General features: G+C 37.0%; 1 protein-coding gene across 4 annotated transcripts in view; it reads right to left on the bottom strand.

Moving 5' to 3' along the window:
- The window catches only part of LOC122840880 (microtubule cross-linking factor 1), an 85,361-nt gene that overhangs the window by 52,958 nt on the left and 8,615 nt on the right, over nucleotides 1–23,788 (bottom strand). The gene's annotated exons all lie outside the window — the stretch shown is intronic.

Consider the following 23,788-nt stretch of genomic DNA (forward strand, 5'->3'; position numbering starts at 1 on the left):
CAAAGCCTGGTCCCACAAGGGGAAACGCTGTTTTTGGGTCAGGGGTCAGATTTAGGACTAAGGTGTGAACTGAGGTTTGGTTAGGGTTAGGATAAGGTATGTAATGGGTAGGGTTAGGATAAGGGTAAGGTTTAGGCTGTAGAAATGAATGGAAATCAATGGAAAGTCCCCGCAAAGATAACCACGCAAACATGTGTGCGTGGGTGTGTGTGCGTGTGTGTGGGTGTGTATGTGCGTGCGTGTGTGGGTGTGTTTGCCTCTGCTCGATTAGCTTAAACACAAATCACTGAAGCCAGAAACGATGCTGCAGATGTGGCTGAAAACAGACGTTCCCACCGTGAAAATGAAGAAATCTGTGTCACTAGGACCCGCCTTGAAGCTGGATGACATCACACAATGACATCACCAGAAAAATATTTTTAAAATTCCCTCTGTGGAAAACATTTTGGGAGGAGTGAAAGACATTTCAGCGGCATCTGTACTCATCAGCTTGGCCTATTTATGATTTTCCTCAAAGAAGGAAGAGGCGCCTGTTAGACGCGGATTAAACGGGAGCGGAGATGTAAGGGGGGAAGTGGGCGGGTCTAAAGGGGATTGTGGGTACAAAAGGCGCTGCGGCGGCCGTCAGATGCAGATAAAGCCCAACGGAGGACTATGGCTCCACAGAACGAACGAGTCTCAGAGAGATAAGTCGCTCTGAAATGTTTAGAGGCAGATTATATTAGTGAGATCTGCATGAATGAGCGCTCAATCTGGCCTGTAATCCCTTTGAATAAATTGATTAATACAACACAGCCCTGACTGAACACATTTAGGAGCCAAAAGGCCTCCCCTTTTGTTGCCTGATTTAATTTTTTGGGCCAATTCAAGGACACACAGTGGAGCTGCCGCTGCATCGGGATGGGTTATTTTTACACGGACGATCAATCTCTGGCTTGCAGCACCTGCAGTAGTCTAAATATATTTCATCTGGACAACATCCATCCTACAAACACACACGGAAACTCAATTTACAGCTTAAAATGGAGCAAAATTATAACAAAACCGTTAAAAAACCGATAAAAACTTTGTTTATTCCAGCAATTCCACCGAAACTCATAGTAAATACCTCAGTTCCACAATAATGTAAATTTTGAAGCCAATGTTTCTGGGAAATTTGATTATAAAATTAAATATTTAACTGTTACATTAACAAAAACCTGGCCGTTCATACGGAGTAATATCTCAGTATATTGATGGACAATTGAGTGGAAGGAAAAAGTCTGGTTGAAAACACTGGAATAAATGGGAAAAATATAATTCAATTCAACAAGTGAAACTCTTGTTAAATATCTCCCTTACAAGATGACATAATGTATTTGAAACTATATTTTCTGCAAATTTTGATGATCATAACTATTACATTAACACCAATAAATGATCATTTTAAAAGGAGCTGGCCATTCACATGACGCTATATCCAAGCATATTGATTGATAGTTGAGTGGAAGGAAAAAGTCTGGTTGAAAACCATCCTTCAGTCAACTTAAAGATAAACATATTTTTCAAAACACTGGAATAAATTGGAAAACATGTCAAACAATAAATGCTGGATAATCAAAAGCAAGAAATATGTTTTAGGAAGTCTCTGTAAGCCAAACTGCCCTTAAAAAATAAACCATTAGAATGGAAATGATCAAATTCATTTCAATTTATCATGCGATTAATTAATTAATTACTTAATAAACGTGTTTATATTATCAGTCATTATGAGTTTCTCTAAATCTGTTGCCTCATCAGGAAGTCGTGGCGACAGAAACTTCTGAAGAAGCGTCCAGAAATCATAAGCTGGGCGAAGCGTCTCTATCGCCTCACATTAATGGCCGCCCAGACAGAGGCGGAGCTAGAGGGGGGGCCGGGGGGGCCAGTGCCCCCCCAGCCATCTGATTGGCCCCCCCAGCGGCCCCCCCAAATGATCGACATGTCACGACACCCAGTCATTCCTTCACAGTAGGTAGCACTATGTACCACAATGGGTTGTGACACTTGTGACTGTTGTGACTGCTCAAAAGCAGCAGGGGGCGATATGCACCATTTACGTTTATTGTGATACACCATTTGGACACAACAGAGTTGACCCAACAGAAGAAGAGAAGGAGAACCGCGAAGAGACGATAGAGAAATATTGTACAGCTAAGAGGAATACAGTCGATTTGACTCCAAGACGGATAATCTGACTTCAAAGGTAAGTTTTACAATGGTTTACTACTACCAATAAAAAAAACCCGTTAAAAACATTTTGTGCTCAGCCAGGAAATAGTTTCTGGTAGTTGAGTTACTACTATAAGTTGCGAGCATCAAGCTAACAATGCTACAGCTATAGACATACGTAGACGCCGTCTTAGTGAGCGAGTCGGCCAGTTCCTATGATACGTCACGTCTGCCAGTCAGACTCGTAATGTACGCAGAAGCAAAAAGTATTGTAAAGACGCTGACGTGTTTCAGTGTGTTTACCACTCACGTCTGCCTGAACAATGTCGGGAGGATAAATACGGGAAGTAAAAAAAAAAGTATCCAACGTGGTGCATGTGTTATCAGACAGAATGGATCACGACATTCCTGATTATATGACCTGCCAAAATCCTCTGGTCTGTAATGCTCTTTCTTTCTAACAGCGATTTCTTATTAGCTCTCGCATTAAATAAAACTATACAGAATGAAAAATGTTAGCTATACTAAGAAAATAAAAATCAGAGTAGTTACTTCTGGCCAATATAATTACATGGGAAATATTTATTGGCTCAGAAGCTGTCGTTTAACAAAGTCAAGAAATTCTGTTCATAAAATTGTGTTCTTTCTTTCTTACCTGTGAAAGGTAATGCTAATGGAGCCAGCTTGTACTATAAAATGAGTGAAAAAACTCCACACAAGTTCCCCACTGACATTTGCTATTTTTACTAATTCTTTTCTAAACATTTTCTATGAAACGGCAACACTTTGTTAGAGGTTCCGTTTCCCCTAGGAAAGGGCATGAACTTGTGACAATTTAATCTGTTACTCTTTTTGCTTTATTATGTTTTCCATGAAATGTTTAATTTATTTAAATTCTTATGTGTTTAGCTTTGTCATTTTCTTTTATGTTTTCTTTTATCTTATCGCTGATGTTTAGCACTTTATTTCAGCTCTGGCTGCTGTTAAAGTGCTTTATAAATAAAGTCGATAATGATCATGAACAAAAACAGGTTAGTCGGTCCAGTAGCTGAGAAGTTTGAATGCTGAACATACAGCCACAGTCTGTTTCCCCTGACCTACACACTGGAAGTGGGGATCTATTAACACTAAGTAATAGGAAGTGATACTTGGCATAACATGACTGGCTTGTTTTTTTTCCTAGGGTCAGTTGAGAATGAAAAGACAGGGAGGCAGGATAGACAGCTTCTTTATAAAAAGAAGCAAATCAGGCACAGATCAAACAGGGTTCAGCTCTGACATCAGCAGTCCTGGTAGCTCATGTCCTGAGAACAGTCACGAGAAAGAAAGTCTGGCAAACACCAATCCACCATCACCAGGTCAGAGTATCTACAGAAACAGTCAAATTCCTGCCCCGTTTTAGGTTATTTTTACTTGCTGGCTTCTGCTAATGTGTTTCTTTAATTGTTGGTTCAATTATGTTAATGTACTGTTTTTACAACGTAGTTCCATCAAAGGAGGAGTCTGAAAACACAGAAAGATCTGCGCCTGACCAGGATGATGATGAGCCAGAAGGGGCAATTGCAGGAGATACCACTGATCTCTTCTCAGCAGTGTCCAGCACTCCTTTTGCTTTTCCAAAAGGACCCAGTGGCACCCTGCAAGGAGTGCAGTCCCTAAACCCCAAAAGTGCAACTTTCTTGAATGAGGAGCCTCTGATTGCTTTTGGACATATCTTTGAGTCAGATTTAGATGACCTGAAACATGAAGTGCACCAAATAAGGCGTTTGCTTGATCAGAGAATAAAGAGTGATTTAGGCACACCTTCTACTTTGCTTGATTTTATTCTGTTTCTTGAACCTTATAAAGAGGTTTTACATGAATTATTCAGACTTTGCAAGATTGCAGTAGTTAGTCCAGTTAGTACTGCTTCTTGTGAGAGAAGCTTTTCTGCTTTAAAATTAATTAAAAGTTACCTAAGGACAACAATGGCTGATGCCAGGCTAAGTCACATTGGAACACTTAGCATAGAGTCAAGGAGGGCACGGGGCCTCAACATGGATGACTTTGTAACATATTTTGCTTCATCTCACAACAACCGAAGGATTTTACTTTTATGAGTGCATGAAGAAGTCTTGTGTTTCTCGTCATGATTTGGGTCTTCACCGACTGGTACTTGTACCAATGATAGTTTAGGAGTCAGTACATTTGGTCATAGCTGCATTAAGTTCGAAAATAAAATGCACATGTAGCATCTATTAAATAACAGTTTCCATAACATACAACCTTCTTTTTTGAGATATTGTAATTGTGAACTGTGTGACACTGCATTCTCATTGTAAGTCTTGTCTTGTTACAATGGTGTCATTTAGAGGTTAATGTCCACTTATGCTTTGTGTGGCATGCATTGATAATAAACTGCAAATTACATGAGCAAATCTCATTTCATGAGTCTTTATTTATATATAGTATGTGAATGAAAGTACTTTTACTGTATTGTCATTGTCATAGTCAGTGGACCCCTTACAGATAGCCCTGGCCCCCCATTGGCCCCCCCAGAAATAAAAGTCTAGCTCCGCCACTGCGCCCAGAGATTTCTCCACACATTTCCAATGAATTTTGACTTCTTGCTGTTAGACTCAGCTAACAGAGAAAATGAACGGCACAGCAGTTAGAAAATTTACTTTGTCTTGTCTCCATTGAATCAGAAATGGTTTTAAAGTAATTATTGAAATTACTCTTTGTGGCTTTTCACCTCAGTGAAGTGTGCTGATAACAATGAATTTTTACAGCCAGTATGAATTATTTAGTTTACAATTGTATGGAAGTAAATATGTGCCATCAGAATTTGAATAAAAAATGCCTCTGAAATTTGAATGTTGTATATTAGTGCTTACTTTTTCAGTATTAAAATAAATTCAGAATATATTTTTAACCTAAAAAAAAATTCAATGTCATTATTTTTGCAGTAAAAAAAAATTCGGTGTAATTTTTTTACATGGTTGCAATTTTCAGTTATTAAAAAAATTCACATTCCTATTTCAAAGTGATCAAATTTTCAATATACATATTTTTCACAGTTTAAATTTTCAGTGTTAAAAAATTCAGTATATAAAAAATTCAACTTTTCAAAATTCAAATGCAATATTTTCGTTGTCCTCCAATTCAACTTGCTCAAATTAAGTCTCAAATTCAGCGTCTAAAAATTCGCTGTCTCAAATTCAGCGTCTAAAAATTCGCTGTAAAAATGGCCAAGGTTACTTCAGGTCACAGACATTAGCAATGGATGTCCGATTCCAACATCCACCTAATCACGTGACACAACCGTCATATTGAAGAAATACCAGCATCACCCAGGCTGGCGACCATGGAGGCGAACGCAAACCCAACGGTGAGTTTAATGCTTTCATATTTCTATAGTATATTTTATTTTGTGCATGAAGTCATTATCTTAAAGCCTGATTTAAAACACGGGTTTGGGCCGTTGTTAATCTTACAAATTGTAGATTTATTTGTGTTTTATATAGTTTCTATAATTTTAATGAGAAAAGCACAGTAGGATTGCCATCCCTTTCGTAAAATACGGAATCGCCCCGTAACGAGACGCGATTTGTTCGGTATTTCTGTATGTCCGACAGTAACGCCTATCACATGCATATAAACATTTAGTGTAACAATAATTACAAAAATAAAACACAAGACATGTTAAGCTCAGCTAATGTGGCGGGAGCTAGTAAGGACCCCAGAACGCTTTGGACCATTGATGATGTCACGGTTGCCTAGAAACACTAGGGTGCAAAAGAGGGTTAGCGGTCGTGGTGAGCCGCTCTCAACCTGCGTCTTTTTAAAACGTCCTCAACCGATACTCTACCATGTCCTAGCAAAGATACAGGAGAGGGAAGACACACATGCCATGCTGAACAGTGTCAGTGAGGATGAATGCTAGCAATTGTAAAAAAAAATTAAGAGGGAAACTGAAGAAATTATACTGTCTCTTTATTCTTTAAAACTTATGGTACTGCAGTTTTAGTTTCTCTAGTGAAATAGAATGACACTTTCCATCTGCTAGATCCTTATTTTAATTTCTGAAAGGTGGGAACCCTACAGTACAGAGCTTTCCTGAGTAAAAGTGATCATTCTCATAAAGTGTAAATTTCTTTTTAACTAATCCTTTTTCAACTGCTACTTTGTCTTTTATATATTTTGTGACTACAGGGTAGTCAGGATGCTATTGTTGAATCTGCAAGCCACTTACTTAATTTACTAACTGAAAGACCACGGAGTGGAGGAAGAGGAGACATGATGAAATTCTGGACTGGATGGGAAAATCTGCCAGCAAGTCTGTCTGTGGAGATTGTTCGTGGAAACTACACCACATGCTACAAAACACTAAGAATTCCTTGTCACTACTGGAATTACAACTCTTTCAGTGAGGATTTTGTAGCATGCATTTCCTCTACGCGGTCTGGCTTTGGCTTGCTTTGAGTGATTGACCTGTTAAAATAAATAAATAAATAAAAAACAATCTACATTTAAGCTGTAGCAGTTCTTTGTTTGTGAATCAGTTTGTTAAAACAAAACAGTTTTGTTGAAATGTAGAATCAATTCAATTTTCTGATTTTGTCAGATCACAAGTTCGATACATATGTTTAAATGTGATCATATGTATTACTCATTAGAGCGACAACATTGCTGTTACTCTAATTTCTCTAGTTTTGTCAAATTCAAAACTAGAGGAACTAGAATAACAATGTTCAGAGTAGATATTTCATTTCTCTGAGTCAGTACTGTTTGTACAGGCAGTTTTAAATATGAAACTGAAATTGTTTTTTATGCAAAATTTTATTGAATGTACTTAGATGAGTTCATATATGCTTTAGGCATTAGAAAATAAACAACATAAGACAAAACTTTTTCTGATTCTTATAATTCAAGTAATGTAAAGCACTACAACAATGTACAAATGTACCTAATGGGTTCCTTTTGAGTAAAGAAAAAAAACAAACAAATTACAAATTTAGAACATTTTTGTTCTCTGACATGTCTACCATAAAAGCACTAAAATTCACCTCTGTGGTAACATGATCAGCATTTTGCTTTACATTTCATAAATGGTGAATTTTTAAACTGGTACGGAAGCGTATTGCTGTCACAGGAAAAAAAATTGAGCGCTATCACATTATAACGTCATATGTATCTTATTAAAATGTGATAGTTATCTTGTTAAAACATGATTGCCTTCTGGTGATTTTGGTTGCTTGGTTACAAACAGCCGTTTGCCGTTATTCAGCTATTGTTATTAAATAAAAATCTGAACATAAAATGTTCAGCAAATACATCTGAGCCTCCGTTATAATCTTTATAACCTCTGTCAAGGCACCGTGGGGTTCAGGAATTGGATGATGTGTACGACCAAGAACCCAGAGCAGGTTAGGAGTCATGTTGCTTCAGTTCGAAGTGGGTGATTGTCCCAGCCACTGCAGAAAGTATCCAGATCATCCTGCAGACATGGCAGGAAGACTTAATGGCAACAGAAGAGGAGTGCTTCATTTGAAATGTCCAGGTATCCCTCTTCTTTAAGGTAGTGTAGCACGTCATAATAGATGCACGTTACAGCCGTCCACAGATCTCTCCACAGTCGCTCAGTCCTTCAATTATGGAGTAATAAACAACTAAAAACTGCCCTTCAAATCTCATCATATTGAAGACCACACAAAGCTAATGTTACTATAGACATTCAAAAGCATCACATATTGAAACTTGTCATTTGTACAAACCTTTGATTGTGCACACTCTTCCCAGATATAAAACTGCTTCTTCCTGCTCCAAACGATCACGGAGTCTATCAAAAATATGATTCACCAAAAGTTCCTTGAAAAGAGAAAAAAGAAAAAAAACATTTAAAAAATTGTCAGTAAAATAAAAAAGTATTTTGACATCAGTAGGTCAGCATTGAGAAGTCACAGTAATCTAAATTAAATTATGATATTTAATCTAAAATAAGTTAACAGATGTACTTACAAGCATATATTTTCTTGAAAATTAGTTAAAATCAACTGAAAAACAAAGGCGGTTGTTTATAGTGTTGCTAGGTAACAGAACGAGGTTTTAGGCAAAGTAAAAAGAATGTAAATTAATATTGTATATCAACAATTGTCAGATAAGAGAAGCAGTATTTTGGATGATGTTGTAATGAAGTCATCTGAACAATACGGTAGCTGATCAGAATGGGGTTGTGGTTATAATTAATGTCGGAAAGTGTTCACAGCCCCTCTTTGAAGCACACAAGGCAGCGATATTAGCGGTAGCATCTCCTGAAAAATTACGACTTTACTAAGACTGCCTGTCTCAGTCTCACCTAAGACAACATACAAACAACCCAGAATGTCGCCACCCATCAGTTCTCTTTAAAGATTCTAGACTTGATCCAAGTGGTATTTCTTTTTGAAATAAAACAGGGGAAATTGGACGTGGGACAGCGGGGAGGGGCTGGGGGTGCTAGGAGGTAGCTAAATGTAATATGCCGGCACTACACGGTGTAAGATTAACAACGGCCCAACCCGTGTTTTAAATCAGGCTTTAAGATAATGTATCAAACTTCATGCACAAAATAAAATATACTATAGAAATATGAAAGCATTAAACTCACCGTTGGGTTTGCGTTCGCCTCCATGGTCGCCAGCCTGGGTGATGCTGGTATTTCTTCAATAGCATGGTTGTGTCACGTGATTAGGTGGATGTTGGACTCGGACATCCATTGCTAATGTCTGTGACCTGAAGTAACCTTGGCCATTTTTACAGCGAATTTTTAGACGCTGAATTTGAGACAGCGAATTTTTAGACGCTGAATTTGAGACGGCGAATTTGAGCAAGTTGAATTGGAGGACAACGAAAATATTGCATTTGAATTTTGAAAAGTTGAATTTTTTATATGCTGAATTTTTTAACACTGAAAATTTAAACTGTGAAAAATATGTATATTGAAAATTTGATCACTTTGAAATAGGAATGTGAATTTTTTTAATAACTGAAAATTGCAACCATGTAAAAAAAATTACACCAAAATTTTTTTTACTGCAAAAATAATGACATTGAATTTTTTTTTAGGTTAAAAATATATTCTGAATTTATTTTAATACTGAAAAAGTAAGCACTAATATACAACATTCAAATTTCAGAGGTATTTTTTATTCAAATTCTGATGGCACATATTTACTTCCATACAATTGGTACTTAAATGCAGCATCACTGAAAATGTAACAATTAGGACAAGCAGGAGATAAGAAGTGTAGATTTTTGCAGTACAGGGTTGGGAAAATCCACATTATTTCTTGACATGAAACAACTTAAGGATAAATAAGCTGTTTGTTTCCAGCATGTATTGTGAATCAACATATGCTGGATTCTCGCTGGATGCATGTAGAACCTGTAGATCCAGGAAACACAGAATTCCCATTAGGACTGAACCTCGTTGCTATGGTGACCTTTGCCAGGATGCACAGGTTGTACATCATTCTGTACAGCAGAATAAAAACAACTCCTCACTGCTCCTCTCCGCTAAGCCGACTCTGACCTCTGAGAGCAGACGTGGAGCATCAGTGAAAAAGACAAGGGAGCCTTTCATGGAGGAATGTTGCTCACGCTTTAAAAATCTTCCCAAACAACCCAGGAAGCTGATGGCAGAGGACACGGTGCCATGCAGCCAACTGGCATCAAGGGAGCAGTGAGGAGGCACTTCATGGCGTGTCAGATTAATGAAACAGATACAAACAGGACAGAGGTCGTCATAAGGTTTCCAAGTACAATTAAAGTCTCAAACGACTAGACTGATGCATAAACTCCATGAGGAAGTAGAGCGAACCTCTGACAAACAGTGTTATGATGGCAGAGGTAGTGGAATACAATGCATTATCTGAGACATTTTCTGGGTCATTTTTGCCTTATGAGCCAACACTGAGGCAGAAAAATTCTCCAATGAGTCCTACATCAGGTCTGCAACGTTATTAGCAGGAAACAACAACAACAAAAAAAATCAAGGATAAAGTTCAAGAGGAAAAATTGTGAGGGATCGTTGGATGCGAGTGTGAACGCTGTCGGACACATTTAGAATGTACAAAACAGCAGTTGAGAAAATGCTTGTGAAAATCTGTCTTCAGAAAAATACTTAAAAATAAACATTAGCATAAAAAGCTGCTTAAATGTAAATACCACAGTTACTGCAGCACATGTTTTTATGCTGTCATAGAGCTCCCATTGGAATTTCCATACATAAAATCAAGCTACTACATTCACTTATTGATCTTTGATTTGACTATGAATAAGTGTCATTATGACAAAAAATGGGATGTTTACAACCGGTTACCTTTGTGAGACAAACATGTGGTAGTTGCCGTTGATCACAGTTTCTTAAACTTAATCTTACTAGTATATATTAGCATGAGAAAGTGCAGAGATTTGTTGATTTTGCGTGAAATTCCACAATAATTTGACAAAGAAATAATTGATGTAATTTGGAAGAAAAAAGGCAAAAACTGCTTTAAACTGACTGATAAAATAATATCTAAGCAAACTGTTATCCCGAGATTTTATCAATATTAGAAATATAGCGCCTTATCAATTGTTTACATAGATTGTTGCCATTTTTGGTCTTTTTCTCTCGAAATAAACATATTTGGGACTGGGCTTTTCTCACCTTGATCTGTAGATTAGACTCAAGTCCCAAAACTTGAGTCTGAGTCAAGCCTAAAGCTTTTAAAATTGAAGTCAAATCTTTATTTTTGTGACAAAAGTGACGAATTCCATTTGAGTCTCTATGTCACATAAACCTCATTTTAAGTAAAACATAGCAAGTAAAGATGTAAGCTAACAAAGAATAAAGCTACCTTTTCCTCAGTCAGTGTTTTTATGCAAGAGAGTGTTTTTCTTGCATAAGTTACTGGCATGCTGGCAAACAGGTTATGGCATACTTAGAGCATAGTGCTGACTCTGCAGATCCCACGGTGGGGAGAAAATTAGACGAGAGACGAGGGGAAGGCTTACACTTCAGTGAGCACTTCTATAAGCTGCTTTAGCTTCTTTGAAATGTATAATTACAATCAGGTCCCATGATGACATGCAAACCAGCCACAACCATTTGTATTCTAAATAAAACCCTGACGGAAGCATAAAGGAGCAAAAAGGTTCAAATACAGGTATGACTGATTAGGACAAAAATCCTGGGAGCCACAAGGAGTTGTATAATTACAGGAACCAGATTATAAGAAGTGGAAAGCAGGAAATTTCAATGAAAAGCGGTAGAGAATTATTTTTAACAATAGCAGAGTAACAGATAGAAACCAGCTAGTGGAAGAAAGTCAGAAGTTTACATGTTACTAGAGCTGAAACGATTAATCAAATTAATCATGATGAATCAATCATTAAAATAATCATGAAATAATTTAGTAATTGATTAATTGATTGTTGAAAGAACAACACATTCAGGCCACTAATTACACTGTATTGATGTTCAAGCAGAAATGGCTGAGATGTTCACATGTTAGAAGTATTATATACTGAAGATGATCAAGCTGTACTAAATAAATACATTTTAGGCAACAATATGTTTATTTTCTTATTTAAAAATAGAATTAAAATATTAGCATTTATTGTGTATTTTTAATATTTTATCAAATATATATTTATATTGTATAAAGTGCTTAAGTGAAAAGTCTGCAGAATGAGGAAATAGTTTTTATTAATCAAATTACTCTGTCAGAATAACAGAATAATGGAGTACTAAAATAACTATTATCTTCAGCGCTAATTGACAGTGATGCTTCATGATTTCATTCATGCAGTTCATGATGACAGGGTGAAAAAAAATACATAAAGGCTCAAATACGTACATCTACTTCCACTACTCCAGTTCAGTGTAATTATAGCGTAAATTCACAACAAATGTTGCCTCAAGCCGCTTTATGAAACATCATTTCAATTCAGTCCTGACATATCAACCAATGTTTAATTAAGTCAACAATCAAACACTTGTCTTTTTCGTAGAGCGGTAAAACCAGGTGACCAAACGTGCTTGAGTTCCGCTGTGGTTGCTAGGTAACAGGTCTGAGCTCAGCTGGGGTTGCTAGGTAACGGTGAAGCGTCCACCGTTTGCAACGTAAACTGGGTGATTTTAGTAATAAATAAGTTTCTAGATTCCAAAAAACATTAACTTATTGCCATAAAACCGTTAGGTGGATTTTTTAAAAGCGTTTAGACTGTTTTTATAAGGAGTAGAAACCCAAATGGAAGTACAAAAATGTGAAAAAGTGAATTTTTAATTACAGTTCCCCTTTAAAAATCCCCCAAACCTTTAAATTTCTGACCTGAAGCTCAAAACTGTTGGGGTAGGAGATATGGATTTAGATTAGAATATGATTTAAATTTACGGTTTTATTGTGATAACGAGAAAGATTATGATAAAAACAGCAATTTGTTACTTATATTTTAACTAGCTGTATGGCTATTCCCATGTGAATCACGCTTCTTCTGGACTGCAGTTACTTAAACAATTAAGTTTCATTTAATTTAACTGCACACTGTAACTGCATTTAATCACATTTTCAATGTTACTGATATTCATTTAACAAACAATTGGAGAAAATTGTAAAAATAACTCTTCTGATAATACGGTCGGTTCTGTTTTTTTATTGAACATCATTAACTGGAATCTATCAAAGCAAGAACAAATCAAATTTCTCATCACAATAAATGATAAACGATACAACACTGGAAACATGTTTTCCATCAAACAAGAGAATACCAATACAAACTGCTTCAGTTTGCAGCACAAAGCTGTTATTTAACAGCGTTTTTAACTCTCAGCTGTAAGCTCCAAGCTACCGTCTCACTTAACATATTATTGATTTATCTTCAGTAAGGAAATTCTCCCTCTGCCTCTTGTCGTGACGCGCTGCAACGCTGAACAACCACACCGTAAAGCGGCGGCGTGTTAATTAAACGCAAACACTCCTGAGCAGACAGTAACGAACCGTCGCGGACGTCCCTCTTGGCTCGCAGTCCGAAACTGTAGCCGCTTGGTTACTCTGCGACCGGCAATTAAGGCAGCAAATCTTTTCGCGGTAATTAATGATGGCCACCCATCACCGGTTGCCGTGGTGACAGGCGGTTTAAAATCTGAAGAAGAAAAGAAGACCTGACCTGCAAACAGCAGAAATGAGGTTGATTTTACTCCGATAGTTGGTTTATCTAGTTGGACCGTTGCTGGGTTTATGTTTTCGGCTTTTTAAATGAACTCCACCTTGTTCTGTTAGAACCGCTTGAGTCGCTGGGGCTTTGACAACAAGCCCTGATGAGTCCAGAAGTGGCAGCTACGCCTCGAGGTTTTGGGGGTCTGACAAGGACAGTGCGAGGCCGGAGGAGGAAACTGGTAGAAAAAGGTCATCAGGACAAAATGGAGGGGAAAAAACATCAGCAAGCAAACAAGAACGTGACTAACGCCAGATCCAAACCGCTCCTGTACTGACTGGCATTTTAACTCAATTCAAAATACTTTATTTATCCCAAAGGGAAATTAAATGTTGTCATAACTCAAATCATCCAAGTATTTTAATAAATATTTACTTCTGCACATTCCTTTCAACATTAATTATTGCATTACTGTAACTTTACTTGCAATTTAGAACGTTAAGTAAACTTTGAAAGTACAAAAAAGTATCTAAAGGGGCAGTGTTAAGTTTTCCAACCACATAGTGCCATTTTACAGCACAGTCAAGTAACTATGTTACCTTCAGTCGCTAAAAAAAATGCTGTTAATTATATCAAATATGACTTAAAAGATTTCCAGGAAAGTGGCTCTCTGTCTCTTTAAGAAAATCCTGCTCTTTCTGAAACTCCGCCTTCAGGAAGTCATCCCGTCATTGCTCCTCTGTTAACCCTTTAGCGATGTTTTTACCAGTGTTATACAGAGAAGTAGCTCGTAAAATGAGCTCAGCAGATGCGCAATTCCTCCAGATGTTTGCTAATTGATGCTGCCTAGTCTGAAGGAGCTGAGTTCGGAAACTGCATCTCTTAGGCGGAGCTGCGACTTGAAGGCGGAGCTAGGTCTACCCAGGCGTTTTGCGCGGCTGAATGGTTGCCATGGAGGCTAAAGGATTTTTCAAATATAAGAAAGAATTATAGCAACACGCCATTGATGAAGGAATAACATTATAACACAATGTAAAGCTCAAAAAAGTCAATTTTACATAATACTGCCCTTTAAAGAGTTACTGTTGATGGTGAGGATCTCCAGTACCAGTCAGTCTTGCAATGAATCTGAAGATGCCTCTGACTGAACACTGTTGATGTGACAATCTCATGACATGCTACAATTTTTAAATCAATGTTAAGAAATTATTGAGATAAAAGAGGCTCCTGAAAAGTTTCTTGTAAGTTAGTTTTGTCTTATTTCAAACATACTAAGATATTTTTACTAGAAAAATACTTGGTAATATTTTGCAGTGCTGTTGTCATTATTTGTATATTTTAAAGCATTTCATTTTGTAATGAATAAATGAACAACAACGATGAGAAAACACGGCACATTATTGCTTAAAGATGCAGGTAGGCAGATTATTTCTGCCCAGTTTAGCGCCGGGCAGGTGGATCTGAAAGGTCAGCTCCCAGGTGAGACTATGAGTAAACGAGCTTTCCTCAGCTTTTGTCTCTCATCCCACCAGAGACCAAAGGGACGAATGGAGGCCGACGCCGTGTGAAAGGCGTCGACTCGGCGTCTCAGTCTGGAGGTCACATCAAACTCTGAAAAGCTGCGCTTTGAAACGGGCTGAGGCTCTTAGCAACAGTATAAAAAATAAAAAATACAACGTGTTTGTGGAGCAACACCAGCAGCAATAAATGTCGCTGTGCTGTGTCTTCTGCCCGACTCACCAGGCATTCTGGGATGGCAGCATGTAACTTATAGTAAGACATTTTTCCCAAGAGAGAAAAAACTTGCCAATGAAACTAGCCCTTTTTCACCAATACTAAGAAATTATTCACTTAAGACAAGCTTCTGTATTTTGCTGAACAGTTACTTGTAAGTTAGTTTTGTCTTTTTAAAATGTAATAAGTTATTTTCACTAAGAACTAGAAAAAAATAGTTGGTAAGATTTTATGCTTTTGCAGTGTTTGAGAAACTGGACTCAAACACAGAGTGCTCTTAAGCCCCAACAGTGGATGCTGGTTTGCTAGGTCTCCAAGCTGCTGCTCCTGATGTTTTCCTCATCAATGGACAAATTACTGACTTGGTTTTTTTTTCACTGTGAGGCTTTGAGTTTCAAAAACTCTGGAATTTTGAGGAGGAATTTTAAAAAGAAAATTAATGTTTCTTCTATAAAAATTCAAAAATAAAATAAAATAACCCCCCGCCCAACATTTCAAAGATGGTTTTTAAGGTGTAATTAAATCAGAAGTTTGTTATCTGTTGTTTTTGATGATAATTACCAGCAGCTAAGTGAAGTGAGACTCGGATAAATACAATTTTATTAACCTGGTATCAGAAACTTGTATCTGGGTCTTTCCATCTGAGCTGCCCCGATGTTTTCTGGTTCAGACAACGGGGCATTATTCTCATCTCTGACAGGAGCTCTGAAAAACGGGAGGCCATGAGGCTCCATCTGTCTGCTAATGAGGTTAGCATTTTATGGTGGCCTCACGGTTCACAATAGGAGGGAGGGGTTCCCTCTTCTGCACACATGGATGAAAAAAACGGCCCAAAGGGAGTGGAAAGTGAAATTTTAAATGTTTTGTCAACAAAGATTGTGGAGCTGCAGTGAAGCTTAACTACATCTAAACTCCGATGGACTCTGCAACGGTGTATCCAACTGCAGCAGCTACTGGGGACAGTCACAGTTTCTGAAGATGTCAAGAATTATATTGCAGATCTTTGGATTGTACTTATATTTTCAAAATAAAAATAAAATGTTACCAGTGGTGGCAACACCTCCACTTAGGCTTGTTATGATAAGAAATTTCACTGGATGATAAATTGCCTCAGCAGTTATTGCGATAAACAGTAATATCGCTGTTTTGAGACCATTTTCAAGTATTATAAATGGTAATTATGGCTTAATAATGAAAGAACAAAGATCAGTAAAGTTTAAATTCTAACCAACATTTAACAGTAAATTTTAAATATTATAAATGAATAAACAAAACAACAGAAACAATAAATAAAATGAATTATGAGGGCTAGTTGAGACCAAAACATTGAAAACTTTTATCATCCAGTTTTTGGTAGAAGGAGAGAAAAGATAAAAACAATAAATCATATTAACTTCATTTTAATTGATCTTCCTATTAATTGACTTATTGCTTAATGCGACAGGCTTACCTCTGCTAATTCACTATCAAGCTAATAGCATTGCTAGCTTTCCATTTAGCACATTAGCATTTTTGCCAAGTCTGAAAATGTTTAGCTTAGCACTTGGCTTCTGATAAGGAAGTTAATGTTTTCATATGAACTTTAAAGTGCTACTTTGTAAAATTTCAGTCATCATGTTTCTGTTTGACTTTGCAATGCCTCCTCGATGTGTTCAGATATTCTGAAGCTACTTAAACGTTTTATTATGAACTCATACCAACATCTAGAGGTGGGTGGAGTACCCAGAAATTTATACTCATGAGTAGCAATTCTTCAACATGTTTTTACCCAATTAAAAGTAAGAAGTAGCAATCCAAGAAATTAATCAAGTAAGACATAAAAGGTATTTGGTAAAAGATCGACTTAAGTACTGAGAAACTGATTATCAAGCCTTTCATATTGAAAAACGACCTCATGGAAAGTTTGGTATTTTAATGACCAAAATGACAATAATTCACATAAGTAATTCAAAACAATCAGGCAAATGGAAAATATTCCAAATCAGTTTCTTTCAATAATAAAAAAAACCCAACTGACAGACACACCTGAATGTTTCATTCGAACACATTTGTTTATCAGTCAGTGGGTAGAGAATCCAGAAAGTACAGCGTAGTAAAAGTAAAAAGATTTTCAGAAAAGATACTCAATGTAACTAGTTACTACCCATCTCTGCCAGCACCTATTTTAGATGTGGACCTGACATCTTTTCTCCTTCATCGACTCTTAGCGAGAACCACTAAACTTTCCCGACCATATTTCCTTCGATGCGACGTTCCCCTCCATTTTATCGGAGGCTCTATTTTCCCGGCAGCCTGTTTCTTTCCTTCTGCTTGAAGCGGAGGTGAGGAACGCTCTGAATCAGTCAGAGTTACCGCCTGCCAAACTGCTCCCTAAATATAACAGCTAATGCCATTCGCCACGCCGAGGAAAAGCTTCCACAACACCGAAACATTCTGATGTTTTGAGGTTAAAGCTGCGCTGTGCGCTGCCAGACGACGAGGCGGCTGTCGCTGCCACTGATACGGCGGCGGTTTGCAAACTGAAAGAGGTTTCGGTTTTTTTTTAATTTTTCCTGCAAATCAAACATTTGCACTCCGGAGAATCTACCGGGATTCTCTTACAGCTTCAAAGAAATGAAACTGGATTATTTAGCGTAAAATACTCAAACACAAAGACGCCTTGTAGAAGGGAAAATATATCTGAATATCCATCTGTCATGGATCTGGTTTCTGTTCCACATGGAAAATAAACCATATAAATTCTGTTGATTTGTTTTTTGTTTCTTATGATTTAGTGGGCAAAGATAACTTACAGCTAGAATATTTTCTTAAAATCCTTCCTCTATTTTTTTTTTTTTTTAATTATTCAACTCCGATGCACAGAAATGAGGAATCATTATTGATAATTGTAGATTATTTCATGCTATAATCTTGCTTTTACTGTATAGTATTTTTCTCTGACGTTTTTTATATACATTTTAATACTTTTATCTTTGTGTGAACGTACATGTCCTGCCCTTCATCTTTAACCTGTACTAAAGATGAAGTACATCACTATTTCAGTCTGTTTTGCACGTATAACTGAGTTTGACGATCCAAACATAAAATCATCACTATTCATCAACTGAGTTCTAAATAAATGATGCATATCACTAAAAATAAATGTATTTTTTCTTAATTTTGCTGCTCTTAGCCAAAAAGCCAAATCAAATTTATATTTTCCTTCATTGATCTGATGTGGATGATGCTTGAATTAACAGAAAATACAAGCAGAACCTTAAGATCTCTGAAGATCAAAACAAATAATCTTTTGATGCTGTTTTGAAAAGCCTGGATTCGTCTGAAGACGCTTTAAGAGGCACTCTGACGTTTGTATGGCGATGCTCTCATTTACTGAGTGGCAGCTTTGATGCTTCAGTAAATTATATCACTTGCAAAACATTTTCAGAAAATCCCGTCTGCGCGGATGACAAATTCAACCTTTCACGGGTTTTAAACTTCAAAGGAAAGCGACAAACTCCCCAAGGTTTCACACAATTGATGGTTGCCCCATTTTCTCTATGCAAGCCAAAGTTTACCTACAGAAGAATAAGAGAGACGCTTTAAAAGGATTTGAATTCTGCAGCATATTGTGCAGAAAAACGGCTCTAAACTCTTTTTCTTTGTTCCACAGATGGTAAATTTGGGTGTTTTCTGCACAGCAGATACATGGTGATATGTTTCATACGGATGTATGTCACTGCAGCAGATTTTTCCTCTCCTCCTGAACGCTCCCCTTCCTGCTGGTGGAGTCAGACAGGATATTAAGTAGGTCAATGAGATTCCTTTATATTACTACAGCAGGGAAGCAGAAGAACGGGAAATACAAGACAGAGAGATGAAGACAAGTCACTGCCGCTCAGATACCGTGACTTATTAAAATGTAAACACGTTTCCGTTTGTTTTAGAAGAAAAACATGCCTAGAAAAGACTCAATGTTGGAGGATTTCCTGTTGGATTGAAATTTTCTAGGTGTGATAAAACAAAAACTCATAATTCATGCTGCCATTGTTGCTCAACCAGTGAGCAATAAACAACTGAGATTATTGAAACTGGCAATTCTGAGAGCGAACATATGAAGAAAAACAGCCTAATAAGTAGGTCTGTCATAATAATTTATGCCAAATGATAAATTGTCCCAGATAAATGATAATATTGTTGTTTTTATACCATTTTACCAAATTACAGTAATTACAGAATAGTCTAAAGTAAGTCCTTTCCATGCTTGATTTCAGACTCAGTGTGTTTTCTGACACTAAAAACATTAAAATACATTAATTAAAATATAAATCTGATAATTAAGTTATTATAAAAACACAGTTTGTGTGAGCAAAGACAACAGGGAAATGGACTAAATATATATTTAAACTTTATTTTTGTTAAAATATGTTAAACAAACTAGAACTAGTTTAAGTTTATGGCAAACTGTGAACCCGAATCAGTTCATTTTAACCAGTTCTTGTTCAGGATGAACTACAACAGCACGGGTAGTGAAATGTTATAAAATGAGACTTTTAATCTGTGAAATGATGTACAAAATGTTGTAACAACAAAAAACTGATTTTTCTCAATTTCCCCTCCACTTTAAAAAGTATATGAGTGGATGGTTAGACTTTTCAATATCGCCTGATATTTAAAAATGTTTCCATTAATTGTAAAATAAGACTAACAGGTGGCAGCAATAGCAAATAATTTAAAAATAAATGATCCATTTAGTAAGCAAGAGGTGACCAATTTTCAATGTAATCATTTCCAAAGTTTAAGCTGCACAAAATATTGAACTAAAATCTATTTCACTGAACTAATGAGCCACATCTGACTGCCTGAAAGGTCACAATTCACCAAATGTAAGGGAGATCCCACATAAAGAGCAGCGTCTAAACGCACTGATGGTTTAAATGAAAAGCATAAGCAGAGCGGAGTGTCGAGGAGGAAATGTGCCAGGAGGAATACCCGGAAGTCAGTGAGCAGGAACAGAACCGCACAGAGGCCAAGCATTCATCTTTCATGAAAGATGAATTTATCACAGCAGAGTGGGAACGCACAATAAATGACCTGACGCTCTGCATGCAGCAGACATTTCATTCGTTTCATTTCACTACACACATCAGAGGGCCGCTCTTCGTTAAAAACAAAAAACAACTCTCAGATCGCTTCCTGGTTGGTTTTACGAAACACAGCAGCAGATCCTGCCGACCGGATTGGCTTTAAATCAGTTTCTCAAACTTTTTCAGACTACTTACACCATTTATCAAACACTCACAGACCAAATAGTTAGAAGTCGCCCAGCAATAACACAACATCTCAACATACACAATCCGAAGTTACAGTATTAGTCTCTTAACTCGTTGTCTTTGTTCCTCCTAATATGAAGGTGGCGCTGTCTGTAAATGTGACTGGCTACAATAAAACCAAAAACAAGTTGACTTTTTAATTATTTATAGATTCTGAAATTATGGATTCTGAGCAATTATAGAAAACACATGGAAATAAAAAACATTCTTTAATGTTAGTGTTGTGTCCAGGGCTTTACTTATAGGAAAATATTAATTATTTTTTTAATACAAGATTAAAAAAAGAAAAAAAGATTTGAAATTAGTGAATTATTACAATAATAATTAATCATTTTTAAATTATTCAAAAACAGACTTGAATTGCTTTGGCAAAATTAACATTTTCTTTCATCGATTAGACAGTCCAACATAAATCATTTTATTTTAGGTGTTAAGATGAAGTTAGTCAGCATGGGGCGCAGCGCTCCTCCAGTGTGTAAACTCCATTTAGCTCTATGGCAGCATGAAAACAAGTGCTGCAGTAACTGCAGTATTTACATGTAAGCAGCTTTTTATGCTAATGTTTATTTTTAAGCATTCTCCTGATGGCAGGTTTTCACAAGCCAGTATTATTTAAGTCATTAGTCACCCGCTTTGTATGTGCAAAATGTGTCAGACACAGCGTTCACACTTGCCTCAAATGAAACTAAGTATCCCTCACAAATTTTCCTCTTGGGCTTTAATGTTGATTTCTCTGCTTTTTTTCACTAATAACCTGACAGACCTGGTGTAGGACTCAATGGAGAATTTTCTTGCCTCACCTTTGGCTGATAAGCCAAAAATGACTCAAGAAATATCTTGGGTAACGCATTGAGTTCTGCTACCTCTATCATTACGACACTGTTTGTTTGTCAGAGGTCTGCTCTACATTTGAATGGGGTTGGAGCCGGCGTCATGCCAATTGTATTTATTTAATTTTAGCAGAATACTGACAAAGTTGTGCAAAACTTTGTGCACATTTGAAACGCAGCCAGAAATTTAAAGATGAGCAGCAAAAGTAAATGAGGTGGATTAGCAGTGCTCACTAACTATCAGGCTGTTAGCATGTCACAACAGTCATGATTCTGTCATGCAGTCTTCAGTCAGAGGATTCTTCAGATTCGTTGTGAGAGTGACTGCTACAGGAGACCCAGCAACATTTAATTTTTCTTTGGGATAAATAAAATATTTTTGGAATTTAGCAAACAGAAGTAAAACACAATAATAAGAATTTTTTTTATTATTTAGCACGTTTTCAGCAACAAGGTGGTTCAAAGTGCTTTAAAACATGCAGTTTTAAAACAACAGGAGAATTTTAGTCGGGTTTATACTCAGACAGGAATAAAAAAACATTCATGTATCTTTTTAATGCTTTTTGTGGATTTCTGGTTTCAACAGTAAGGATGTTGTGTTTTCTCTTGTTCTTCAGTGATGATTTACAAGGTGAGGTTAAAGCAGTAAATCAGGAGTGTCTTCTCCTTCCAGTCAGATGACATTCTTACCAGTAAAGCCCAACTTCCTTCTCTTATGTCTGAGAATGTGAGACAAGCAGCTGAGTTATACCTCCGGTTTTTACAATTAGCTTGTTTTTGCACGTCTCAAACTGCAGCATTGAAATAATTACTCTCTGTTCATTAAAACTTCAACAGGCTCCTTTCAAAAGTGAAAAAAAGTATTTGAAAAAATGTGGAGCTGTTATTTAAAGACAAGGCGGGGGTGTTGCATCAAAAAATAATAATAAAAAAAAAACACCCAGAAATGCAAGCGTGTTTTTCTGGGACGAACCACGGGGGAAGACAAAAAATAAATAAATCTGCAACCATTTGGAGCAGCAGCCCTTGGACTCATCTCCAACGAGACGCTCTGCATGTCATCTGCTGCTCATGCATGTGTGCAAGAAATTTGTTAGACGATAATTTGTCCCCTGCACAGTGGCGCAGTTGGTAGCACTATGCCTTGCAGCAAGAAGGTCCTGGGTTCGATTCCCAGCCCGGGGTCTTTCTGCATGGAGTTTGCATGTTCTCCCTGTTAAAATCTGATCAATATTTAACACTGGACCTGGAAGACATTTTAAATATCCAAAATAATCAAACAAAACAACAAATAAAATTAATTATGAAGTCTCTGTAATCAAAATTGAGCTAAAAAGGGCTAGTTGAGACCAAAACACCAGCCTTGACTTTGACTATTCAGTTTTTGGTAGAAAGACAGAAAAGAGAAAAGTTATAAGTCATGAATTTATTATGTGATTAACTGATTTATTGCTCATTGCAAAAGGACAATGTCCGCTAATTTGTTAACAAGCTAATGGCTTTGCTAACTTTCCATCTAGCATATTAGCATTTTTGCTAAGTCTGAAAATGTTTAGCTTAGCGCCTACCTTCCCCTAAATTAATTTTTCCAGATTATTTTTAACGTTTGACATTTGTGTTGAAGTTTTGGTTAGAAAGTAAAATATTTTAATTTATGATCTTATTTTGAAGTTGGGGGAAACTGTTTACGCATCATTTCCTTTTACTTTCCTCATATTCTCCACCAGTGGAGAGAATTTTTCTCTCACCTGGTATAAAAATAAAATCTGGAAATCAAAAACAACATCCTTCCTGAAAATCTACACTTTGATGAATGCCCATAGCATCAAATACGACTGCAACAGGTTTTTGAATGCATCATTTTACCGACAACAAGGACCAACAAAGTGCTCAAATGGAGACTGAAACGTCTCATGGGGACAAGAAATAAATACTTTCAAGTAGCAAAAGCATAGAAATGTTGCAACTGCAATGTGTTTAGTTTTTTTTTGTTAAAAATTTAGATCTGCACACCAGTCAGATAAAGACAGAGTTCGGGAATCACCAAACTGCTCGGTGTGTCTGGGATTGTCCTACTTCCTCTTGGCTGGCAGACGGTGGCTAACCTGCTGCTGTCAGAATCGATAAGTCTAAGCAGTCCGACCTGAGCGGCTTGGAGAATAAACTCAGCTCATCTGATTACTGCTGAGACTTTACTTCACAACCGCCAAAGTAAAAATTTCCTCCTCCTTTCTTTGGGCAACACGGCTGGAAAAATCTGAAAAACATGTAACTGTGATACTACTGGTGAATATTCAGATGCCAATTATGAATATTCCACATTTTTGAAGAGGCAGTGTTATGTAAAACTGACTTTTTGAGCTTTACATCATGTTATAACGTTCTTCACTCATCAAAAATATATCTGGAGTGTGACTTTATTTTATTTTATGCAGGTTTGACAAATCCTGTAATCTCCATGGCAACCATTCAGCTATGCAAAACGCCTGGGTGGACCTAGCTCCGCCTTCAAGGCACAGCTCCTCCTCCACGTTTCAGAGCTTCAGCCTCACAGATCAGCTC

Source organism: Gambusia affinis, linkage group LG12 (assembly GCF_019740435.1).
Source record: "Gambusia affinis linkage group LG12, SWU_Gaff_1.0, whole genome shotgun sequence".
NCBI lineage: Eukaryota > Metazoa > Chordata > Actinopteri > Cyprinodontiformes > Poeciliidae > Gambusia > Gambusia affinis.